The sequence below is a fragment of the Delphinus delphis genome, chromosome 8, assembly GCF_949987515.2.
Source record: "Delphinus delphis chromosome 8, mDelDel1.2, whole genome shotgun sequence".
Classification (NCBI taxonomy): Eukaryota; Metazoa; Chordata; class Mammalia; order Artiodactyla; family Delphinidae; genus Delphinus; species Delphinus delphis.
The window spans coordinates 46523661-46539178 of NC_082690.1; the positions used below are offsets into that span (position 1 = coordinate 46523661).

The 15518-nt window shown below is 40.5% G+C and overlaps 1 pseudogene; it reads right to left on the reverse strand.

Moving 5' to 3' along the window:
- Positions 1-4198: 4198 nt before the first annotated feature.
- On the reverse strand, positions 4199-14536 carry LOC132430239 (tyrosine-protein phosphatase non-receptor type 2-like; annotated as a pseudogene).
- Between the last annotated feature and the right edge of the window lie 982 nt (positions 14537-15518).

The following is a 15518-nucleotide window of genomic DNA, read 5'->3' on the forward strand; positions in this document are numbered from 1 at the left end:
GAGTGTTCTACATGGGCTTTAGCTGAGTAGGGTCCAGTAAACATATACACAGGGAGGGTCAACTCCAGACAAGGTCATGGAATCCCTTATCTCTAGAGAATGCCAAGGCAAGAATCATGGAATTTTATGCTCAGTTCATAATAAAAATTGACTGAAAGCTCATGGTTGTTTTTATTTTGTTTTGTCTAGTTCTTAGCCACGTTTCTATGGTCTTATGAATAATGAAAATCCCAATGGACCTTGTGGTCATAACAACCATGGCCTGGATTGAACCTAACGCAAGAGTTAGAGGTGGTAGGGAGACAACTGACTGTGACTTCCAAGTGCTTTCATTGACATGTGGCCCCTGGAATTCAGACAAGCAGGCCTACAGGGAGGCTTTGTTCTGTAGGGGAACTGGTGAGAGGCCTGGAGCCTTTCCAAGCCTGGAGGAACTTGGCTGGATCCAGAGGAGCATGAAAGGCCCAGCCCCAAGGCAGCCTGGGGACCTTGGAAGCCAAGGCCAGCAAAGGAACGGCTTGTCCCCCTGACAAAGATAAGTAGGGCCTGGGGGGCTGTTTCATTTACATGGTGTTTTCCAACCTTTACGCACAAATTCAGAGTGAACTCTGCTTCTCACCATCAGCAGCCTTGTTGGGCAAAAGTCCTGATCCTTGGCCTGATAGCCCCAAACCCTCCTGGAGGAAAGAAAAAACTACCAGGTATCCTGGAGGTATCTGAGGTTGAAAAGAAAGAGCACTGCCTATAGAATCCAAACTCCTGGCTACGTACAATAACACAATAATTTAACCCACTGCACACTCAAATCTTATGCCTTTGCCTTTTGCATATTCCTTGCTTTACGTCAAGAAAACAAGACAAATTTTCAGTACCTGTTTTTTCCAATTCATGATAAGTATTACTGATAGAATTACCACAAAACAGCAATGAAACTGACAACCATGGAAACTCTACAGGCTACAATCTGTTATAGGCAAAAACTAACTGAAGAATCATGTATTATTGGGCATGCTATAAAATGCAAAAAGAAAACAAATGACCTGAGGGGGAAAAAAATCTGTTTTGAAGAAATAATCAACAACAACAAAAAGTAAAACTGTCAAAAGGTAAAACTGCACTCAGTAAAACTAGCAAAAGGATCCAATCTTCTTGCTAATTTCACATCTAAAAAATTTTATCTGGGAAAATTGAATTTAATAACTATAAGGGCCAAAGAGGGAAAAAAGTGGAAGCAACAATAATGAACACATTTTTTCAAGAGCAAAACAAATGACAATAACAAAAACTAACAGCTACTTCAAAGTTTATTATAAAATATACACAGGAAGAATTAATCCAGATCAACATCAATAAAATAAAAGTAAAACCGGGGGCTTCCCTGGTGGTGCAGTGGTTGAGAGTCCGCCTGCCAATGCAGGGGACACGGGTTCGTGCCCCGATCTGGGAAGCTCCCACATGCCACGGAGCGGCTGGGCCCGTGAGCCATGGCCACTGAGCCTGCGCGTCCGGAGCCTGTGCTCCGCAACGGGAGAAGCCACAACAGTGAGAGGCCGTATACCGCAAAAAAAAAAAAAAAACCTTCTCAAGTACTGCATTTTTGGCTTCTTGCCTGGTGTCAGCCCAGGGAGACTTCTTTTTTTTTTTTAACTTTTATTTATTTAGTTAGTTAGTTATTTTGGCTGCACCGGGTCTTAGTTGTGGCACGAGGGATCCTCGTTGCAGCATGTAGACTCTTGGTTGCGGCATACGTGCAGGATCTAGTTCCCCGACCAGAGATCGAACTCAGGCCCCCTGCATTGGGAGTGCAGAGTCTTATCCACTGGACCACCAGGGAAGTCGCCCAGGGAGACTTTTTAAGGCCAACCTACCCGATGCATACTCTATCCCCAGACTCAGCCCTGAATAATTCCATGAGTAGCTCTTGACATCACTAACTTTATTGCTCATTTTCCTACACAATGCACACCTGCTCATTGCCTCCTTCAGTTTGACACAATCAGCTACTCTTGCCACCTCGACCTTGCCTCCTCTCAAGGCCAAGTTCATTTCTCTACCTAGGTTGAGCTCCTCAAGACAGCCCTTCCAATACCTAAGGCATAGGTAGCCCTGCCACCAGTTTCATCATGTCATCCAACAACAAAGCTCATGTACTTTCAAAATGCCTTCTTCCTGTCTGTCTTTTACCCCTGGCCATCTACTATCCAGCCTAGCTAGTATCAGGGCTTTTAAGTCATCCCTCTGGTGTCTCACCCCATTTCAGCTGACAGTTTGCTTCCATTTTGCAATATATTTGCCTAGACTTTACAAAAATCAATGAGTTCAGGATAACAAGTACAATAGCCTCAGGTAGCCTCCCAAAGATTGATACCATGTGTTTGTTGACCTACTTATTGTATTTCACTGTTACCAGAAGTCAACTGATTAGGCAATTTTGAAAGTATTTTGCATCTATTTATTTCATTTTCACTAAGTAGAATGACCCTGTGTCAAATAAATAAATAAACTAAACAAATGAAACTCAATTGTTTATTTCCAAAAGTAGGCTTAACGCCTGGCAATCTTAATACTTACATAATTTGCAAGAATGCTGGATCCACATTCTCTTTGAAGTCAATAATGCAAGCCTCCAATTTTCCACCGCTACCATTCCAATTGGGCCAAAAGATTTAGAATAATTTAGCATCCAAACAGGATATATTCAGCATGGAAAGAACAAAGAGATTATCATTAAGTCTTTGATTAAATCACATCTTCTATTCTAGGCCTCAGTTCAGTTTCATCACCAGTAAGAAGAGCATTTTTTTTTAACTTTTATCTATCCTCTAGAAGTCCAAGCGTCCTTTGGGTTAGGGATTGTATTTCATTTTTCTCTGCATCCCCAATGCAAAACACAGTTCTGTCAAATAAAAACATTAGATTAATCTTGAAAGAATGAATATCCGTGATCTATGAAATTGTAACTTCCACAGAAATATCCAAAACCCCTGACATCATTAACAGTTCTGTAGGGCAGTAACAGCCAACGATTTATGATGAAAAAGAGCCCCAGGCACATTAAAAGCCTGTCCCAAGTTATGAAATTCAGTTCTAGGCCAGGATCCTAGAGGGACAAAATGGAAAGTATGTCAGACTCTGCTTTAATTCAATGCAGCACTTGAATCTGTGCTCTCTTGGGCAAACCACTGGACATGAAGAAACCACAAATCTGAAGATCAGAGAGACCTGAATGTGAATTGGATTCCATCAGTCCCTTTAAAAGGTTTTGGTTTTAAGAAACAGAACTTCCCTGAACAACGCCAAGCAAAAGGTGAGTTTTTTGGAGGAAGAGATATATCAACATGAATTCACAGGCAGGAAGTGCTGACAGGTCCCGGGAAGACTTGGTTCCAGGAACTGGACCCACAGCCTCCAAACCAGGCCACAGACCCACCCATCATTGAGACCCCTCTCTTTGGGGCCATTCCCTCTTCCCTCTGCACATCTCTCTACAGAGCAATTTTCCTCTTCCACTCAAAAACAGGCTAAACGTGGCTGCCCAGATTCTGTTTTCTGCTGTGTGCCCATCACCACACACTTCTTCTCTGAGTGAGGATAAAGGAAGATGGATTACCTTTTTTTTTTTGAATCAACATATAGTTTATTATTTTTTTATGGTAACAGATTTTTTTTCAAATTGAGCTTTTAAAAAGCACATTTAACTACAAAAGTAAGATTAAATAGGTACTAATAAAATATATTTGCCCTGAAATGGTTAAGAAAATACAATGTTGATGCCCACATCAACAGTACATTATACATTACACGCATTACTTAAAGGTCATTTTCTTTTCAGTAATAATGTCGATAAAACCACAATATTTATTGCTTATATCAAGTGCAGGTTAAAATCCAGATAGCCTCCAAAAACAAATCCTTGTGATAAAGGACTTCTCAGTCTGGTCAGGTGAAATCTTACACTTAACATGTATGAATACAGCTGAAAATGTACCAGATCTTAAGAAGTTTTCAAGTCTTGATTTTAGGGAGTGGGTACAGTGTGAGCAGCGCCCTGGGGTGCTGGGGGTACTGGACACCCCACTTCTCTGTGGGTGTCTAGTCAACCACACCTTCTGGGGTCTGAGGAATTTGCTAAAAACCCCGTGATTCACCCAACACTGTCAGCTACCAGTGCCGAAACTTGCAGGGCAAAATTAGTTATTTATAGGGTGTTTTGCTGAGAAAACAGTGTCCAGCCAACAAAAGCACCAACCAAAATGACTGACACAAACCCCGTCTTAGTGAGAATAGGTTGCCAATAAAACCGTCTTTGCCTTTTTTCGTTCGGTCTCGTTCAGCCTCTGCTTCATCTGCTACACCTTCTGAGCTGTGCTCTTTCCTGTCCCCCAGAAGGCACTTGCGCAGAGCACTCTCACTGTTTTCCTCCGGAGTATCTTGCATTTTTAGGACAGTCCTGTATATCTGTCACCTGTCAGTTTTTCTTCTAGGCCTATCCTGTTGCCATTGTATTTTTCACTCATTATTTTGGATGGTGACTGATCAAAAACAGGACATAACGTCTTCGTTAGAAAGTTCTTTCCACCATTTCTGTACACTTGAATCTCCCTTTAGAAACTTTGCTCCTTCTATTAGAGTCATGTATGAAAATCTGAGTTGATCTGGTGTCCGAGTCAGCCCCATTCAGCATTTTCTCATACTCAGTAACAGTTGTTTAATGTTAATATTGTCTCCTTTGTCCATCAGAACAAGACAAGTGTCCACCAGAGAAAAGGTGCCTGACCACCCGATGCCGGCACTACGGTAGATCACCGCAGGCCCGTGTTCAGAATTCAAGGAGCCAGATTCTCGCACTTTAAATAAGAAATTGAGAAATGAAACTGGTGATTCAGGCACTCCGAAATCTGACCAGGTAGTATAATGAAAGTGAGATTCTGTTCTGTAATTTATTTTTTTAATCTTTTTTTTATACAGCAAGTTCTTATTAGTCATCAATTTTATACACATCAGTGTATACATGTCAATCCCAATTGCCCAATTCATCACACCACCATCCCCACCCCACCGCCACTTTTCCCCCTTGGTGTCCATACGTTTGTTCTCTACATCTGTGTCTCAATTTCTGTCCTGCAAACCGGTTCATCTGTACCATTTTTCTAGGTTCCACATATATGCGCTAATATACGATATTTGTTTTTCTCTTTCTGACTTACCTAACTCTGTATGACTGTCTCTAGATCCATCCATGTCTCAACAAATGACCCAATTTCATTCCTTTTTATGGCTGAGTAATATTCCATTGTATATACGTACCACATCTTCTTTATCCATTCGTCTGTCGATGGACATTTAGGTTGCTTCCATGACATGGATATTGTAAATAGTGCTGCAATGAACATTGGGGTGCATGTGTCTTTTTGAATTATGGTTTTCTCTGGGTATATGCCCAGTAGAGGGATTACGGGGTCGTATGTTAATTCTTAGTTTTTAAGTTTAGTTTTTAATTTTTAGTTTTTTAAGGAACCTCCATACTGTTCTCCATAGTGGCTATATCAATTTACATTTCCACGAACAGTGTAAGAGTGTTCCCTTTTCTCCATGCTCTCTCCAGCATTTGTTGCTTGTAGATTTTCTGATGATGCCCATTCGAACTGGGGTGAGGTGATATCTCATTGTAGTTTTGATTTGCATTTCTCTAATAATTAATGATGCTGAGCAGCTTTTCACGTGCTTCTTGGCCATCTGTATGTTTTCTTTGGAGATATGTCTATTCAGGTCTTCTGCCCATTTTTGGATTGCGTTGTTTGTTTTTTTAATATTGAACTGAATGAGCTGTTTATATATTTTGGAGATTAATCCTTTGTCCATTGATTTGTTTGCAAATATTTTCTCCCATTCTGAGGGTTGTCTTTTTGCCTTGTTTAAGGTTTCCTTTGCTGTGCAAAAACTTTGACGTTTCACTAGGTCCCATTTGTTTATTTTTGTTTTTATTTCCATTACTCTAGAAGGTGGATCAAAAAAGATCTTGCTGTGATTTATGTCAAAGGGTGCTCTTCCTATGTTTTCCTCTAAGAGTTTTACAGTGTCCGGTCTTACATTTAAGTCTCTAATCCATTTTGAGTTTATTTTTGTGTATGGTGTTAGGGAGTGTTCTAATTTCATTCTTCTACATGTAGCTGTCCAGTTTTCCCAGCACCACTTATTGAAGAGATTGTCTTTTCTCCATTGTATATCCTTGCCTCCTTTGTCATAGATTAGTTGACCGTAGATGCATGGGTTTATCTCTGGGCTTTCTATGTTGTTCCATTGATCTATGTTTCTGTTTTTGTGCCAGTACCATATTGTCCTGATTACTGTAGCTTTGTAGTATACTCTGAAGTCACAGAGTCTGATTCCTCCAGCTCCGTTTTTTTCCCTCAAGACTGCTTTCGCTATTTGGGGTCTTTTTTGTCTCCATACAAAATTTAAGATGTTTTGCTCTAGTTCCGTAAAAAATGCCATTGGTAATTTGATAGGGATTACATTGAATCTGTAGATTGCATTGGGTAGTATAGTCATTTTCACAATATTGATTCTTCCAATCCAAGAACGTGGTATATCTCTCCATCTGTTGGTATCATCTTTAATTTCTTTCATCAGTGTCTTATAGTTTTCTGCATAAAGGTCTTTTGTCTCCCTAGGTAGGTTTATTCCTAGGTATTTTATTCTTTTTGTTGCAGTGCTAAATGAGAGTGTTTCCTTAATTTCTCTTTCAGAGTTTTCATCATTAGTGTATAGGAATTCAAGAGATTTCTGTGCACTAATTTTGTATCCTGCACTTTTACGAAATTCATTGATTAGCTCTAGTAGTTTTCTGGTGGCATCTTTAGGATTCTCTATGTATAGTCTCATGTCATCTGCAAACAGTGACAGTTTTACATCTTCTTTTCCAATTTGTATTCCTTTTATTTCTTTTTCTTCTCTGATTATCGTGGCTAAGACTTCCAAAACTATGTTGAATAATAGTGGTGAGAGTGGACATCTGTGTCTTGCTCCTGATCTCAGAGGAAATGTTTTCAGTCTTTCACCACTGAGAATGATGTTTGCTGTGGGTTGTCGTATATGGCCTTTATTATGTTGACATAGGTTCCCTCTATACCCACTTTCTGGAGAGTTTTTATCATAAATCGGTGTTGAATTTTGTCAAAAGCTTTTTCTGCATCTATTTAGCTGATCATATGGTTTTTATTCTTCAATTTGTTAATATGGTGTATCACATTGATTGATGTGCATATATTGAAGAATCGTGGCATCCCTGTGATAAATCCCACTTGATCGTGGTGTATGATCCTTTTAATATGTTGTTGAATTCTGTTTGCTAGTATTTTGTTGAGGATTTTCGCATCTATATTCATCAGTGATATTGGTCTGTAACTTTCTTTTCTTGTAGTATCTTTGTCTGGTTTTGGTATCAGGGTGATGGTGGCCTCATATAATGAGTTTGGGAGTGTTCCTTCCTCTGCAATTTTTTGGAAGAGTTTGAGAAGGATGGGTGTTAGCTCTTCTCTAAATGTTTGATAGAATTCACCTGTGAAGCCATCTGGTCCTGGACTTTTGTTTGTTGGAAGATTTTTAATCACAGTTTCCATTTCATTACTTGTGATTGGTCTGTTCATATTTTCTATTTCTTCCTGGTTCAGTCTTGGAAGGTTTTACCTTTCTAAGAATGTGTCCATTTCTTCCAAGTTGTCCATTTTATTGGCATAGAGTTGCTTGTAGTAATCTCTTAGGATGCTTTGTATTTCTGTGGTGTCTGTTGTAACTTTTCCTTTTTCATTTCTAATTTTATTGATTTGAGTCATCTCCCTCTTTTTCTTGATGAGTCTGGCTAACGGTTTATCAATTTTTTTTATCTTCTCAAAGAACCAGCTTTTAGTTTTATTGATCTTTGCTATTGTTTTCTTTGTTTCTATTTCATTTATTTCTGCTCTGATCTTTATGATTTCTTTCCTTATGCTAATTTTGGGTTTTGTTTGTTCTTCTTTCCTAGTACCTTTAGGTGTAAGGTTAGATTGTTTCAGATTTTTCTTGTTTCCTGAGGTAGGCTTGTATAGCTATAAACTTCCCTCTTAGAACTGCTTTTGCTGCATCCCATAGGTTTTGGATCGTCGTGTTTTCATTGTCAACTGTCTCTAGGTATTTTTTGATTTCCTCTTTGATTTCTTCAGTGATCTCTTGGTTATTTAGTAATGTATTTTTTAGCCTCCATGTGTTTGTGTTTTTCACATTTTTTCCCCTGTAATTCAATTCTAATCTTACAGAGTTGTGGTCAGAAAAGATGCTTGATATGATTTCAATTTTCTTAAATTTACTGAGGCTTGATTTGTGACCCAAGATGTGATCTATCCTGGAGAATGTTCTGTGCGCACTTGAGAAGAAAGTGTAATCTGCTGTTTTGGGATGGAATGTCTTATAAATATTAATTAAACCTTTCTGGTCTATTGTGTCATTTAAAGCTTCTGTTTCCTTATTTATTTCATTTTGGATGATCTGTCCATTGGTGTAAGTGAGGTGTTAAAGTCCCCCACTATTTTTGTGTTACTGTCGATTTCCTCTTTTAGAGCTGTTAGCAGTTACCTTATGTATCGAGGTGCTGCTATGTTGGGTTCATATATATTTATAATTGTTATATCTTCTTCTTGGATTGATCCCTTGATCATTATGTAGTGTCCTTCCTTGTCTCTTGTAATATTCTTTATTTTAAAGTCTATTTTGGGGAGGGGGAAGGGTAAGCTGTGACAAAGCAAGAGAGAGGCATGGACATATATACACTACCAAACGTAAGGTAGATAGCTAGTTGGAAGCAGCTGCATAGCACAGGGAGATCAGCTTGGTGCTTTGTGACTGCCTGGAGGGGTGGGATAGGGAGGGTGGGAGGGAGGGAGATGCAAGAGGGAAGAGATATGGGAACATATGTATATGTATAACTGATTCAGTTTGTTATAAAGCAGAAACTAACACATCATTGTAAAGCAGTTATATTCCAATAAAGATGTTAAAAAAAAAAAGAAAAGTCTATTTTATCTGATGAGTATTGCTATTCCAGCTTTCTTTTGATTTCCATTTGCATGGAATATCTTTTTCCATCCCCTCACTTTCAGTCTGAATGTGTCCCTAGGTCTGAAGTGGGTCTCTTGTAGACAGCATATATATGGGTCTTGTTTTTGTATCCATTCAGCAAGCCTGTGTCTTTTGTTTGGAGCATTTAATCCATTTACATTTAAGGTAATTATCAATATGTATGTTCCTATGACCATTTTCTTAATTGTTTTGGGTTTGTTTCTGTGGGTCCTTTTCTTCTCTTGTGTTTCCCACTTAGAGAAGTTCCTTTAGCATTTGTTGTAGAGCTGGTTTGGTTTTGCTGAATTCTCTTAGTTTTTTCTTGTCTGTAAAGTTTTTGATTCCTCCATTGAATCTGAATGAGATCCTTGCCGGGTAGAGTAATCTTGGCTGTAGGTCCTTCCCTTTCATCACTTTAAGTATATCGTGCCACTCCTTTCTGGCTTGTAGTGTTTCTGCTGAGAAATCAGCTGTTAACCTTAGGGAGTTCCCTTGTATGTTTTTTGTCATTTTTCCCTTGCTGCTTTCAATAATTTTTCTTTGTCTTTAATTTTTGCCAATTTGATTACTATGTGTCTCGTTGTGTTTCTCCTTGGGTTTATCTTCTATGGGGCCCTCTGCACTTCCTGGACTTGGGTGGCTTTCCCATGTTAGGGAAATTTTCAACTATAATCTCTTTTCCTTTCCCATGTTAGGGAAATTTTCAACTATAATCTCTTCAAATATTTTCTCGGGTCCTTTCTCTCTCTCTTCTCCTTCTGAGACCCCTATGATGCGAATGTTGTTGCATTTAATATTGTCCCAGAGGTCTCTTAGGCTGTCTTCATTTATTTTCATTCTTTTCTCTTTATTCTGTTCCACAGCAGTGAATTCCACCATCTGTCTTCCAGGTCACTTATCCGTTCTTCTGCCTCAGTTATTCTGCTATTGATTCCTTCTAGTGTAGTTTTCATTTCAGTTATTGTATTGTTCATCTCTGTTTGTTTGTTCTTTAATTCGTCTAGGTCTTTGTTAATCATTTCTTGCATCTTCTCGATCTTTTCCTCCATTCTTTTTCCTAGGTCCTGGATCATCTTCACTATCATTATTCTGAATTCTTTTTCTGGAAGGTTGCCTATCTCCACTTCATTTAGTTGTTTTTCTGGGGTTTTAACTTGTTCCTTCCTCTGGTACATAGCCCTCTGCCTTTTCATCTTGTCTATCTTTTTGTGAATATGGTTTTTGTTCCACAGCCTGCAGGATTGCAGTTCTTCTTGCTTCTGAGATACTGTTCTGGCTTCACCATTATTGGTAGTTCCTAACTACAACAGATGGACTGTGTAATAGGACTTCACGTCTTCTGACAGGAACTTCACACTGAATCCCGTTTCCTTAACTAGCATCTCTCCTTCGCATTTTGTTGGCCAGTACTGTGCACACTTAACCTATTATTTCTCCACAATTCGGTTTAGTGTGACAACTGCTTTGGTCTTTTGCTGCCAAACCATGAGCCAGAAATGACAACCTGAATTAGGAAGTGGACACACTCTTAAGATGTAACTCCTCTGCTCCTCTTCTATGTCAACTAAGCTGGCATTAATAAATCATCTTCAGCATTTTGCAGTTTAACACAACTGTCATCATATGGGCTTACGTCTCTGTATATGTGTTGATTTCTGTTTTCTGGAAACTTGGCCACTCTGAGGCTAGTCATGTGACTCACTGCGAATTTCCGAGCTCCTTCCAAGACGCTCTGAGGGGATGCTCGGGATGCCATGCTCTGGCCGCCCCGCCACGACCTAGCCACCCTCCCCAGAAGCTGGATCCCTGTTTCAGCCTTTGCATCAACAGGGGAACACCATGGCCTTGGAATTAAAGGAGCCATTGGCTTTACATAATTGTGCAGGGGAAAGAGGATAGACTTGTTTTAAGTAAATTAAAACATGTTCAGAGAGGAACTGAGCCTACATGAGCTGCAAATAAATAAGGAAGAAAATAAAATGGGATTCCTTAAAATTCACAGTGGGGTGAAGAAAAAACTTTGACTCATAGGCTTTAGATGTACAACTTTAGGATTGGATGATGTGCCCAAGCACACTTCTTATTTTGTCTCAAGCCAGACTGCGATGAGGTAGAGAGAATGAGAGGTGAAGAAGTAGAGAAAGTGAGACAACCTGCTCTCTCAAGAACTTGAAACTAGGTATAAGGACTATGAGATGCAAGCCTAAAGCAGAGTGGGGTGAAGTTGGTGTGTGTGTGTGTTTGTGTGTGTTTGTAAGAAAGATAAGAATTGCACCTCTCTGTGAGCTGAAAGATAAGATACCAAAGAAAAGGAGAACTCAGAAGCAAGATGCTGGAGAAGGGAGTGGTGCCAGGAGCACAGATGAGGGAAGACACTTCTTCCCCCCAGATGATGGAGCTCCTACCAGCTTTTCCATCTCCTCTCCCAACACGGCTCCAACATGTCCTGTTTTCTAGGCCCTCTCTGACTCTGTCTATGATCATGTCACACTATCTCATGCCTTCATGGTCTTGTACACATTGTTCCCTCCACCTGGAGTGCTGGTCACCCAATTGTCTCCTATTGAACTCTGACTCGCCCTCTCAGACATGACTCACAGATCACTTTCTCTGGGGAACTTTCCTGATTCTTCCATACAAGCAAAGTAAATGCTTCCCTTTTGGTGTTCAAAGACTTGTAAGATACACATTTATTGGTGTTTTTATTCCTTCTAACCCCCCACCAGAGTGGAAGTACCTCGAGGGGGAACGCCTATGCCCAATTCATATCAATTGAACATTCAAGAGATTTTGAATGAATGAATGAATGAATGAGGAAAGGAAAATCACTGTGTGCTTTAAGAGCTTTGAGATGGAGAAGAAAAGTACAGCCTCTTGCTCGGCTGAGAAGGATGGGACGGGGTGAAGCTTGGGGAGAAAACAGAACTGTTGGGACAGTCTCTGATGGGAATTCACTGGAAAGTCAGAGATGATGGAAGGATTTGGAAGCAGAGTGATAGCCTAGCCAAATTTTGCATGCCAGTGGCATCAACTAATAAATAGAAATCCACAAAATTGAAGTTGGTGACCTTCCTGTAAAGGAAAAAGCAACTCTCCCACACCCAATAGCTTTATCTGAGAAATAAATTAAGAGTGATCAAGTCAGATTTGTGAGACCACAGGGACAGAGTCTCTCAGACAGCTGGGGCTTTCTAAAAGGCATAAAAATACCAACATTCTGTCAAGACCCATGATCAAAGCCTTTCCAGACTCAACTCATGAAGAAGAAAATCCACTTAATAGTATTAAGAAAATCTTTGACTTCTAATCTGTTGCTGTGCAAAAATTTGAATTTTGCTCACCAAGTAGAATTAAGTATCAATTAGAATGTTTTTTAAAATCTGTATGGTAAACATGATTTAGCAGTAGTAACTGATTTGTGTGGCTAGTAAGAAATCATCAGATAGAAATCTAATAGAAACTTGAGTGCACTTGCCTCATCCCTTTCCCGTTACTGGAACTCTGCAATACCAGAACATCATGGAATGTTAGACCTCGGAGGAACCTTGAAGAACGTCTAAGCCAATAACCCCATTTTATCAGAGGCCAGGGAGGAAAAGTGACTTTTCAGGCCCCTCATCTCATTAGTCGTGGAACTCAGCTGGAAACACAACTTTTCTCATCTTTCCATCAAATGGTCTTCCCTCTGCACCATGTCATGAAAATAAAGTTAAATTATGTTCAATTAAAGAATTATTCAGTATGGTTTGCTGTCCAAAAGAATTAGCTTAAATAATGTTTTCATGCCAAAACTGGTAACCCCTCAGATAGCCAGAAAATACTATTGTTTTCTGGAACCTTTCATTTGCTTGGAGCTTCAGAAAGTCTTGGTTTTACTGGACGAACACTACATGCTCTAAAAGTTTGGAAAAGAAAAGATTGTGACTGATGTAGGCAATGGTAGGTAGAGGATGGGAAAGAGAAGACTTGACCAGAAAGCCTGGAAGAATGAACTGAATCCACGGAGTCATGAGAAAGAATCGCATCCCTGACCAAGAAAAAAGAAAATATCACAATGAAAGATTCAAGGGAAACTGATTGCCAAGTTTGGATTGGAATTAATTTGTTTAGAACAGTGTTTCTCAGAGCGTATTCTACAGAACACTCGTTCCATAATATGCTCTATAAAAACATAGTAATAGGGGCTTCCCTGGTGGCGCAGTGGTTGAGAGTCCACCTGCCGATGCAGGGGACACAGGTTCGTGCCCCGGTCCGGGAAGATCCCACATGCCGCGGAGCGGCTGGGCCCATGAGCCATGGCCGCTGAGCGTGCGCGTCCAGAGCCTGTGCTCCGCAACGGGAGAGGCCACAACAGTGAGAGGCCCGCGTACCGCAAAAACAAACAAACAAACAAAAACCATAGTAATCATAGAGGAGAAATTCCGTGTTCTCATGATTGAGAGATGCTATTCACCCTCTTGAAGAGCCCTGGTACACATTAGGTTATTAAAGGTGCCAAGTGTTCCTACAGTCAAGTTTATTTTTTTTTTTTGTACGATACTTTAAAAATTCAAAAGCCATTCTTAGCTCAAGGACCGTACAGAAAGATGCCACCACTCGATTTTTAGCTCTTTGCAGATGCCTGCCATTGAGGCCTCTTTCGTGCTTTTTTTTACATAATGCTTGTTAATATCTTATGACCCCTAGTTCTGTTGGAGACATTTGAGAAAATACAGTTTAGAGAAATGACTCTCGAATATTGAACATAATGATCCACTGGGGAGCATGTTTCGTGCAGCTCCCTGGGCCTGGAATCTGCATTTTCATCAAGCCCTCTAGGTTGATTCAGCTACGGATGGTCCAAGAATCACACATTGAAGGGAACGCTGACAGTAAAGGAAAAACTAGGGGGATGATGACCTTGGGGTTGAAGGTCAAGAGGTGGCCACAGACATTGAGGGAAAACTGAGCTAGAGCTCAGTTATCCCAGAGAACATTTCAAAGCTTCTCTAGGGGAAAAATGCCATCTCCCTGAAATAAGCAATGGAAGATTTTCCTGAGAGGAGGAAGAGCTATAGCCCTACTACCCAAGGTTCCCTGTGCCCTTGGGGATGTCTCACTAAGCATCTTCTGCCGCCACCACTGGAGACTGGTGGAGTGGGTGAGGGGGGCTTCCCCCCTTTCCTAAATTTTTTGTGGTACAGCTGAGCAAGGAGAGGCGTCCATTCAGGGCTTCAGTAAATCTTCTGGAAAACAAAAGAAGAAAGAGAGCAATATGTGTGTGAATAAACTAGCTCTCAAGCCTTCACTCAGCTCAGTACTAGGCTTTCTTCTCCGGAGCTTGTAGGCTTCACCCTGTAGAAGCTTCTAGCTTGTTTCGATCGTGTGGGTGATCAGAGGTGTGCCTTAGTCGGCTCAGCTGTGCGTATCTCTTCCCACCTCCCTGTTCAGTGAGCGCCTTCATGTTGGTAGCTTGCAATCAGCCATGGTGGGAGTATTTACACCACAGAAATCAGCAAAAAGCAGGGCATTGTTTATTTATCTATTTTTCAGAGCTAGATGTTAAACAGTTATCAACACATCACTGCTTCAAACTCACCATCCAGAACACATCATAGCTCCATGGGTAAAAGTGTAAGCTGTATGTTCACACAGACCTTGTATTGAATCCCAAGACCATCTCCTTTACTAGTTATAAAACTCTTACTCTCTCAGAGTCTCAGTCTCCCTTTCTGTAAAACTGGAGATAATCACTCCTTCCATTGTAGGGCTGGGATTCCTATATAAAGAAATTTAGCCCAATACCTGACACAGGGTAAGTTACCACAGGTGAGTCTAGACATCTTAAGGCCTTAAAAGTAGAACCAAAGGAGGCCCTGAGAAAACCAGGAGTTCTCCATCCTTCCCACCTAATGCTTTCCAAGGTTCACTTTCCTGTCTGAGAACCCTGCCTCTTCCACTGGTGATCGACAGTGAGAATATTTTCAGAGAGCTCTCACTTGACATGCAGGATTTTTTTCTACAGATTAAATTGACTACTTTTATCAGGATACAACCCAATAAAGCCCCGCTACCACAAGAGATGCACCTATACAGTAGCAGGTGGCGTATGTTTTATTACAGCACCTCCAAACCAATAATTACGCCTTGTCTAGAGCACTGGCTACTTTCTTCCCCACGCGCAGACCTCAAGGACAGACACTGTGTCTGGGTCCCCTGTTATATAAACTGAACACAGATTTCTTGAATGACTGAGACAGCAATTCGCAAGAGAAAATGTAAAATTTTTATGAATCTTAATGTAGATTTTACTTTCCTGCCTGAGTAAGAGCAGTCTGAAAGCAGTCAAGCCATCCCCAGGTGTCTGAGATGCTATGAGGCCTCCAGACCCTCATTACCAACATCAGTTCTCCCCACCTGGTACTGTAGCTGGAGAAGAAAGCAGC